Source organism: Scomber japonicus, chromosome 12 (genome assembly GCF_027409825.1).
Source record: "Scomber japonicus isolate fScoJap1 chromosome 12, fScoJap1.pri, whole genome shotgun sequence".
NCBI lineage: Eukaryota > Metazoa > Chordata > Actinopteri > Scombriformes > Scombridae > Scomber > Scomber japonicus.
This window is the reverse complement of record NC_070589.1, coordinates 635001-642500: the sequence shown is the minus strand read 5'-3', so window position 1 is coordinate 642500 and position 7500 is coordinate 635001. Positions and strand designations below refer to the sequence as shown.

The window sequence follows — 7500 nt, the reverse complement described above, 5'->3', positions numbered from 1 at the left end:
TTTCCCTCTCAGCTGTCACCAAAGGAGGGCGCTGTTGCTCCATCACCGCACACAGGGCTTTGAGGAACAAAAGCTGCAATCATTCCAGCTGTGTCTGAATGCACGCCAGAGAGGTGGCACTGAGACGCCTCACTTTCCAAGTAGTTTTTAGGGTTCCAGTTCTAACTGTTACAGCCTGTAAAAAGCCTGCAATCATCCCGCATGTACACAAATGGCCTGAGGAACAAGGTTGCAGTCCTTCCAGCTGTGTGTTTCTCCGCAGAAAAAAAAAAACTATTTCTATCAAAGTACTGTTAAAGGATAGCATGTGTTTGATGGCTGAGACACCATTATCCGCCACTCAGCTGGTGTGAGCAACTGTCAGTGGTGTCACAGCATGTTTAAATGGGCTTTCTGCGGCCTGTTTCGTAGCTTACGGCCATACCACCCTGAACACGCCCGATCTCGTCTGATCTCGGAAGCTAAGCAGGGTCGGGCCTGGTTAGTACTTGGATGGGAGACCGCCTGGGAATACCAGGTGCTGTAAGCTTTTTTTCCCTGTCAGCTGTCACCAAAGGAGGGCGCTGTTGCTCCATCACCGCACACAGGGCTTTGAGGAACAAAAGCTGCAATCATTCCAGCTGTGTCTGAATGCACGCCAGAGAGGTGGCACTGAGACGCCTCACTTTCCAAGTAGTTTTTAGGGTTCCAGTTCTCACTGTTACAGCCTGTAAAAAGCCTGCAATCATCCCGCATGTACACAAATGGCCTGAGGAACAAGGTTGCAGTCCTTCCAGCTGTGTGTTTCTCCGCAGAAAAAAAAAAACTATTCCTATCAAAGTACTGTTAAAGGATAGCATGTGTTTGATGGCTGAGACACCATTATCCGCCACTCAGCTGGTGTGAGCAACTGTCAGTGGTGTCACAGCATGTTTAAATGGGCTTTCTGCGGCCTGTTTCGTAGCTTACGGCCATACCACCCTGAACACGCCCGATCTCGTCTGATCTCGGAAGCTAAGCAGGGTCGGGCCTGGTTAGTACTTGGATGGGAGACCGCCTGGGAATACCAGGTGCTGTAAGCTTTTTTTCCCTCTCAGCTGTCACCAAAGGAGGGCGCTGTTGCTCCATCACCGCACACAGGGCTTTGAGGAACAAAAGCTGCAATCATTCCAGCTGTGTCTGAATGCACGCCAGAGAGGTGGCACTGAGACGCCTCACTTTCCAAGTAGTTTTTAGGGTTCCAGTTCTCACTGTTACAGCCTGTAAAAAGCCTGCAATCATCCCGCATGTACACAAATGGCCTGAGGAACAAGGTTGCAGTCCTTCCAGCTGTGTGTTTCTCCGCAGAAAAAAAAAACTATTCCTATCAAAGTACTGTTAAAGGATAGCATGTGTTTGATGGCTGAGACACCATTATCCGCCACTCAGCTGGTGTGAGCAACTGTCAGTGGTGTCACAGCATGTTTAAATGGGCTTTCTGCGGCCTGTTTCGTAGCTTACGGCCATACCACCCTGAACACGCCTGATCTCGTCTGATCTCGGAAGCTAAGCAGGGTCGGGCCTGGTTAGTACTTGGATGGGAGACCGCCTGGGAATACCAGGTGCTGTAAGCTTTTTTTCCCTCTCAGCTGTCACCAAAGGAGGGCGCTGTTGCTCCATCACCGCACACAGGGCTTTGAGGAACAAAAGCTGCAATCATTCCAGCTGTGTCTGAATGCACGCCAGAGAGGTGGCACTGAGACGCCTCACTTTCCAAGTAGTTTTTAGGGTTCCAGTTCTCACTGTTACAGCCTGTAAAAAGCCTGCAATCATCCCGCATGTACACAAATGGCCTGAGGAACAAGGTTGCAGTCCTTCCAGCTGTGTGTTTCTCCGCAGAAAAAAAAAACTATTCCTATCAAAGTACTGTTAAAGGATAGCATGTGTTTGATGGCTGAGACACCATTATCCGCCACTCAGCTGGTGTGAGCAACTGTCAGTGGTGTCACAGCATGTTTAAATGGGCTTTCTGCGGCCTGTTTCGTAGCTTACGGCCATACCACCCTGAACACGCCCGATCTCGTCTGATCTCGGAAGCTAAGCAGGGTCGGGCCTGGTTAGTACTTGGATGGGAGACCGCCTGGGAATACCAGGTGCTGTAAGCTTTTTTTCCCTCTCAGCTGTCACCAAAGGAGGGCGCTGTTGCTCCATCACCGCACACAGGGCTTTGAGGAACAAAAGCTGCAATCATTCCAGCTGTGTCTGAATGCACGCCAGAGAGGTGGCACTGAGACGCCTCACTTTCCAAGTAGTTTTTAGGGTTCCAGTTCTCACTGTTACAGCCTGTAAAAAGCCTGCAATCATCCCGCATGTACACAAATGGCCTGAGGAACAAGGTTGCAGTCCTTCCAGCTGTGTGTTTCTCCGCAGAAAAAAAAAACTATTCCTATCAAAGTACTGTTAAAGGATAGCATGTGTTTGATGGCTGAGACACCATTATCCGCCACTCAGCTGGTGTGAGCAACTGTCAGTGGTGTCACAGCATGTTTAAATGGGCTTTCTGCGGCCTGTTCCATACCACCCTGAACACGCCCGATCTCGTCTGATCTCGGAAGCTAAGCAGGGTCGGGCCTGGTTAGTACTTGGATGGGAGACCGCCTGGGAATACCAGGTGCTGTAAGCTTTTTTTCCCTCTCAGCTGTCACCAAAGGAGGGCGCTGTTGCTCCATCACCGCACACAGGGCTTTGAGGAACAAAAGCTGCAATCATTCCAGCTGTGTCTGAATGCACGCCAGAGAGGTGGCACTGAGACGCCTCACTTTCCAAGTAGTTTTTAGGGTTCCAGTTCTCACTGTTACAGCCTGTAAAAAGCCTGCAATCATCCCGCATGTACACAAATGGCCTGAGGAACAAGGTTGCAGTCCTTCCAGCTGTGTGTTTCTCCGCAGAAAAAAAAAAACTATTCCTATCAAAGTACTGTTAAAGGATAGCATGTGTTTGATGGCTGAGACACCATTATCCGCCACTCAGCTGGTGTGAGCAACTGTCAGTGGTGTCACAGCATGTTTAAATGGGCTTTCTGCGGCCTGTTTCGTCGCTTACGGCCATACCACCCTGAACACGCCCGATCTCGTCTGATCTCGGAAGCTAAGCAGGGTCGGGCCTGGTTAGTACTTGGATGGGAGACCGCCTGGGAATACCAGGTGCTGTAAGCTTTTTTTCCCTCTCAGCTGTCACCAAAGGAGGGCGCTGTTGCTCCATCACCGCACACAGGGCTTTGAGGAACAAAAGCTGCAATCATTCCAGCTGTGTCTGAATGCACGCCAGAGAGGTGGCACTGAGACGCCTCACTTTCCAAGTAGTTTTTAGGGTTCCAGTTCTCACTGTTACAGCCTGTAAAAAGCCTGCAATCATCCCGCATGTACACAAATGGCCTGAGGAACAAGGTTGCAGTCCTTCCAGCTGTGTGTTTCTCCGCAGAAAAAAAAAAACTATTCCTATCAAAGTACTGTTAAAGGATAGCATGTGTTTGATGGCTGAGACACCATTATCCGCCACTCAGCTGGTGTGAGCAACTGTCAGTGGTGTCACAGCATGTTTAAATGGGCTTTCTGCGGCCTGTTTCGTCGCTTACGGCCATACCACCTAGAACACGCCCGATCTCGTCTGATCTCGGAAGCTAAGCAGGGTCGGGCCTGGTTAGTACTTGGATGGGAGACCGCCTGGGAATACCAGGTGCTGTAAGCTTTTTTTCCCTCTCAGCTGTCACCAAAGGAGGGCGCTGTTGCTCCATCACCGCACACAGGGCATTGAGGAACAAAAGCTGCAATCATTCCAGCTGTGTCTGAATGCACGCCAGAGAGGTGGCACTGAGACGCCTCACTTTCCAAGTAGTTTTTAGGGTTCCAGTTCTCACTGTTACAGCCTGTAAAAAGCCTGCAATCATCCCGCATGTACACAAATGGCCTGAGGAACAAGGTTGCAGTCCTTCCAGCTGTGTGTTTCTCCGCAGAAAAAAAAAAACTATTCCTATCAAAGTACTGTTAAAGGATAGCATGTGTTTGATGGCTGAGACACCATTGTCCGCCACTCAGCTGGTGTGAGCAACTGTCAGTGGTGTCACAGCATGTTTAAATGGGCTTTCTGCGGCCTGTTTCGTCGCTTACGGCCATACCACCCTGAACACGCCCGATCTCGTCTGATCTCGGAAGCTAAGCAGGGTCGGGCCTGGTTAGTACTTGGATGGGAGACCGCCTGGGAATACCAGGTGCTGTAAGCTTTTTTTCCCTCTCAGCTGTCACCAAAGGAGGGCGCTGTTGCTCCATCACCGCACACAGGGCTTTGAGGAACAAAAGCTGCAATCATTCCAGCTGTGTCTGAATGCACGCCAGAGAGGTGGCACTGAGACGCCTCACTTTCCAAGTAGTTTTTAGGGTTCCAGTTCTAACTGTTACAGCCTGTAAAAAGCCTGCAATCATCCCGCATGTACACAAATGGCCTGAGGAACAAGGTTGCAGTCCTTCCAGCTGTGTGTTTCTCCGCAGAAAAAAAAAAACTATTTCTATCAAAGTACTGTTAAAGGATAGCATGTGTTTGATGGCTGAGACACCATCATCCGCCACTCAGCTGGTGTGAGCAACTGTCAGTGGTGTCACAGCATGTTTAAATGGGCTTTCTGCGGCCTGTTTCGTAGCTTACGGCCATACCACCCTGAACACACCCGATCTCGTCTGATCTCGGAAGCTAAGCAGGGTCGGGCCTGGTTAGTACTTGGATGGGAGACCGCCTGGGAATACCAGGTGCTGTAAGCTTTTTTTCCCTGTCAGCTGTCACCAAAGGAGGGCGCTGTTGCTCCATCACCGCACACAGGGCTTTGAGGAACAAAAGCTGCAATCATTCCAGCTGTGTCTGAATGCACGCCAGAGAGGTGGCACTGAGACGCCTCACTTTCCAAGTAGTTTTTAGGGTTCCAGTTCTCACTGTTACAGCCTGTAAAAAGCCTGCAATCATCCCGCATGTACACAAATGGCCTGAGGAACAAGGTTGCAGTCCTTCCAGCTGTGTGTTTCTCCGCAGAAAAAAAAAAACTATTCCTATCAAAGTACTGTTAAAGGATAGCATGTGTTTGATGGCTGAGACACCATTATCCGCCACTCAGCTGGTGTGAGCAACTGTCAGTGGTGTCACAGCATGTTTAAATGGGCTTTCTGCGGCCTGTTTCGTAGCTTACGGCCATACCACCCTGAACACGCCTGATCTCGTCTGATCTCGGAAGCTAAGCAGGGTCGGGCCTGGTTAGTACTTGGATGGGAGACCGCCTGGGAATACCAGGTGCTGTAAGCTTTTTTTCCCTCTCAGCTGTCACCAAAGGAGGGCGCTGTTGCTCCATCACCGCACACAGGGCTTTGAGGAACAAAAGCTGCAATCATTCCAGCTGTGTCTGAATGCACGCCAGAGAGGTGGCACTGAGACGCCTCACTTTCCAAGTAGTTTTTAGGGTTCCAGTTCTCACTGTTACAGCCTGTAAAAAGCCTGCAATCATCCCGCATGTACACAAATGGCCTGAGGAACAAGGTTGCAGTCCTTCCAGCTGTGTGTTTCTCCGCAGAAAAAAAAAAACTATTCCTATCAAAGTACTGTTAAAGGATAGCATGTGTTTGATGGCTGAGACACCATTATCCGCCACTCAGCTGGTGTGAGCAACTGTCAGTGGTGTCACAGCATGTTTAAATGGGCTTTCTGCGGCCTGTTTCATAGCTTACGGCCATACCACCCTGAACACGCCCGATCTCGTCTGATCTCGGAAGCTAAGCAGGGTCGGGCCTGGTTAGTACTTGGATGGGAGACCGCCTGGGAATACCAGGTGCTGTAAGCTTTTTTTCCCTCTCAGCTGTCACCAAAGGAGGGCGCTGTTGCTCCATCACCGCACACAGGGCTTTGAGGAACAAAAGCTGCAATCATTCCAGCTGTGTCTGAATGCACGCCAGAGAGGTGGCACTGAGACGCCTCACTTTCCAAGTAGTTTTTAGGGTTCCAGTTCTCACTGTTACAGCCTGTAAAAAGCCTGCAATCATCCCGCATGTACACAAATGGCCTGAGGAACAAGGTTGCAGTCCTTCCAGCTGTGTGTTTCTCCGCAGAAAAAAAAAACTATTCCTATCAAAGTACTGTTAAAGGATAGCATGTGTTTGATGGCTGAGACACCATTATCCGCCACTCAGCTGGTGTGAGCAACTGTCAGTGGTGTCACAGCATGTTTAAATGGGCTTTCTGCGGCCTGTTTCGTCGCTTACGGCCATACCGCCCTGAACACGCCCGATCTCGTCTGATCTCGGAAGCTAAGCAGGGTCGGGCCTGGTTAGTACTTGGATGGGAGACCGCCTGGGAATACCAGGTGCTGTAAGCTTTTTTTCCCTCTCAGCTGTCACCAAAGGAGGGCGCTGTTGCTCCATCACCGCACACAGGGCTTTGAGGAACAAAAGCTGCAATCATTCCAGCTGTGTCTGAATGCACGCCAGAGAGGTGGCACTGAGACGCCTCACTTTCCAAGTAGTTTTTAGGGTTCCAGTTCTCACTGTTACAGCCTGTAAAAAGCCTGCAATCATCCCGCATGTACACAAATGGCCTGAGGAACAAGGTTGCAGTCCTTCCAGCTGTGTGTTTCTCCGCAGAAAAAAAAAAACTATTCCTATCAAAGTACTGTTAAAGGATAGCATGTGTTTGATGGCTGAGACACCATTATCCGCCACTCAGCTGGTGTGAGCAACTGTCAGTGGTGTCACAGCATGTTTAAATGGGCTTTCTGCGGCCTGTTTCGTCGCTTACGGCCATACCACCCTGAACACGCCCGATCTCGTCTGATCTCGGAAGCTAAGCAGGGTCGGGCCTGGTTAGTACTTGGATGGGAGACCGCCTGGGAATACCAGGTGCTGTAAGCTTTTTTTCCCTCTCAGCTGTCACCAAAGGAGGGCGCTGTTGCTCCATCACCGCACACAGGGCTTTGAGGAACAAAAGCTGCAATCATTCCAGCTGTGTCTGAATGCACGCCAGAGAGGTGGCACTGAGACGCCTCACTTTCCAAGTAGTTTTTAGGGTTCCAGTTCTCACTGTTACAGCCTGTAAAAAGCCTGCAATCATCCCGCATGTACACAAATGGCCTGAGGAACAAGGTTGCAGTCCTTCCAGCTGTGTGTTTCTCCGCAGAAAAAAAAAAACTATTCCTATCAAAGTACTGTTAAAGGATAGCATGTGTTTGATGGCTGAGACACCATTATCCGCCACTCAGCTGGTGTGAGCAACTGTCAGTGGTGTCACAGCATGTTTAAATGGGCTTTCTGCGGCCTGTTTCGTCGCTTACGGCCATACCACCCTGAACACGCCCGATCTCGTCTGATCTCGGAAGCTAAGCAGGGTCGGGCCTGGTTAGTACTTGGATGGGAGACCGCCTGGGAATACCAGGTGCTGTAAGCTTTTTTTCCCTCTCAGCTGTCACCAAAGGAGGGCGCTGTTGCTCCATCACCGCACACAGGGCTTTGAGGAACA

The 7500-nt window shown here is 50.3% G+C and overlaps 13 non-coding genes and 1 pseudogene across 13 annotated transcripts; all 14 read left to right on the top strand.

Annotated features, from left to right (window-relative positions):
• Positions 1 to 410: 410 nt before the first annotated feature.
• Positions 411 to 529, top strand: LOC128370399 (5S ribosomal RNA). Its single transcript, XR_008322502.1, has one exon. It is a non-coding gene; the product is annotated as a 5S ribosomal RNA (ribosomal RNA).
• Positions 530 to 942: 413 nt separating this feature from the next.
• On the top strand, positions 943 to 1061 carry LOC128370396 (5S ribosomal RNA). Its single transcript, XR_008322500.1, has one exon. It is a non-coding gene; the product is annotated as a 5S ribosomal RNA (ribosomal RNA).
• Positions 1062 to 1473: 412 nt separating this feature from the next.
• Positions 1474 to 1592, top strand: LOC128370545 (5S ribosomal RNA). The gene has a single exon (XR_008322640.1). It is a non-coding gene; the product is annotated as a 5S ribosomal RNA (ribosomal RNA).
• A 412-nt stretch (positions 1593 to 2004) lies between these two features.
• Positions 2005 to 2123, top strand: LOC128370395 (5S ribosomal RNA). Its single transcript, XR_008322499.1, has one exon. It is a non-coding gene; the product is annotated as a 5S ribosomal RNA (ribosomal RNA).
• A 400-nt stretch (positions 2124 to 2523) lies between these two features.
• Positions 2524 to 2641, top strand: LOC128369945 (uncharacterized; annotated as a pseudogene).
• A 413-nt stretch (positions 2642 to 3054) lies between these two features.
• On the top strand, positions 3055 to 3173 carry LOC128370394 (5S ribosomal RNA). The gene has a single exon (XR_008322498.1). It is a non-coding gene; the product is annotated as a 5S ribosomal RNA (ribosomal RNA).
• Positions 3174 to 3586: 413 nt separating this feature from the next.
• LOC128370674 (5S ribosomal RNA) lies at positions 3587 to 3705 on the top strand. The gene has a single exon (XR_008322761.1). It is a non-coding gene; the product is annotated as a 5S ribosomal RNA (ribosomal RNA).
• Positions 3706 to 4118: 413 nt separating this feature from the next.
• LOC128370393 (5S ribosomal RNA) lies at positions 4119 to 4237 on the top strand. The gene has a single exon (XR_008322497.1). It is a non-coding gene; the product is annotated as a 5S ribosomal RNA (ribosomal RNA).
• A 413-nt stretch (positions 4238 to 4650) lies between these two features.
• LOC128369854 (5S ribosomal RNA) lies at positions 4651 to 4769 on the top strand. Its single transcript, XR_008322020.1, has one exon. It is a non-coding gene; the product is annotated as a 5S ribosomal RNA (ribosomal RNA).
• Positions 4770 to 5182: 413 nt separating this feature from the next.
• Positions 5183 to 5301, top strand: LOC128370544 (5S ribosomal RNA). Its single transcript, XR_008322639.1, has one exon. It is a non-coding gene; the product is annotated as a 5S ribosomal RNA (ribosomal RNA).
• A 413-nt stretch (positions 5302 to 5714) lies between these two features.
• LOC128370392 (5S ribosomal RNA) lies at positions 5715 to 5833 on the top strand. Its single transcript, XR_008322496.1, has one exon. It is a non-coding gene; the product is annotated as a 5S ribosomal RNA (ribosomal RNA).
• A 412-nt stretch (positions 5834 to 6245) lies between these two features.
• Positions 6246 to 6364, top strand: LOC128370491 (5S ribosomal RNA). Its single transcript, XR_008322589.1, has one exon. It is a non-coding gene; the product is annotated as a 5S ribosomal RNA (ribosomal RNA).
• Positions 6365 to 6777: 413 nt separating this feature from the next.
• On the top strand, positions 6778 to 6896 carry LOC128370391 (5S ribosomal RNA). Its single transcript, XR_008322495.1, has one exon. It is a non-coding gene; the product is annotated as a 5S ribosomal RNA (ribosomal RNA).
• Positions 6897 to 7309: 413 nt separating this feature from the next.
• LOC128370390 (5S ribosomal RNA) lies at positions 7310 to 7428 on the top strand. The gene has a single exon (XR_008322494.1). It is a non-coding gene; the product is annotated as a 5S ribosomal RNA (ribosomal RNA).
• Positions 7429 to 7500: the final 72 nt, after the last annotated feature.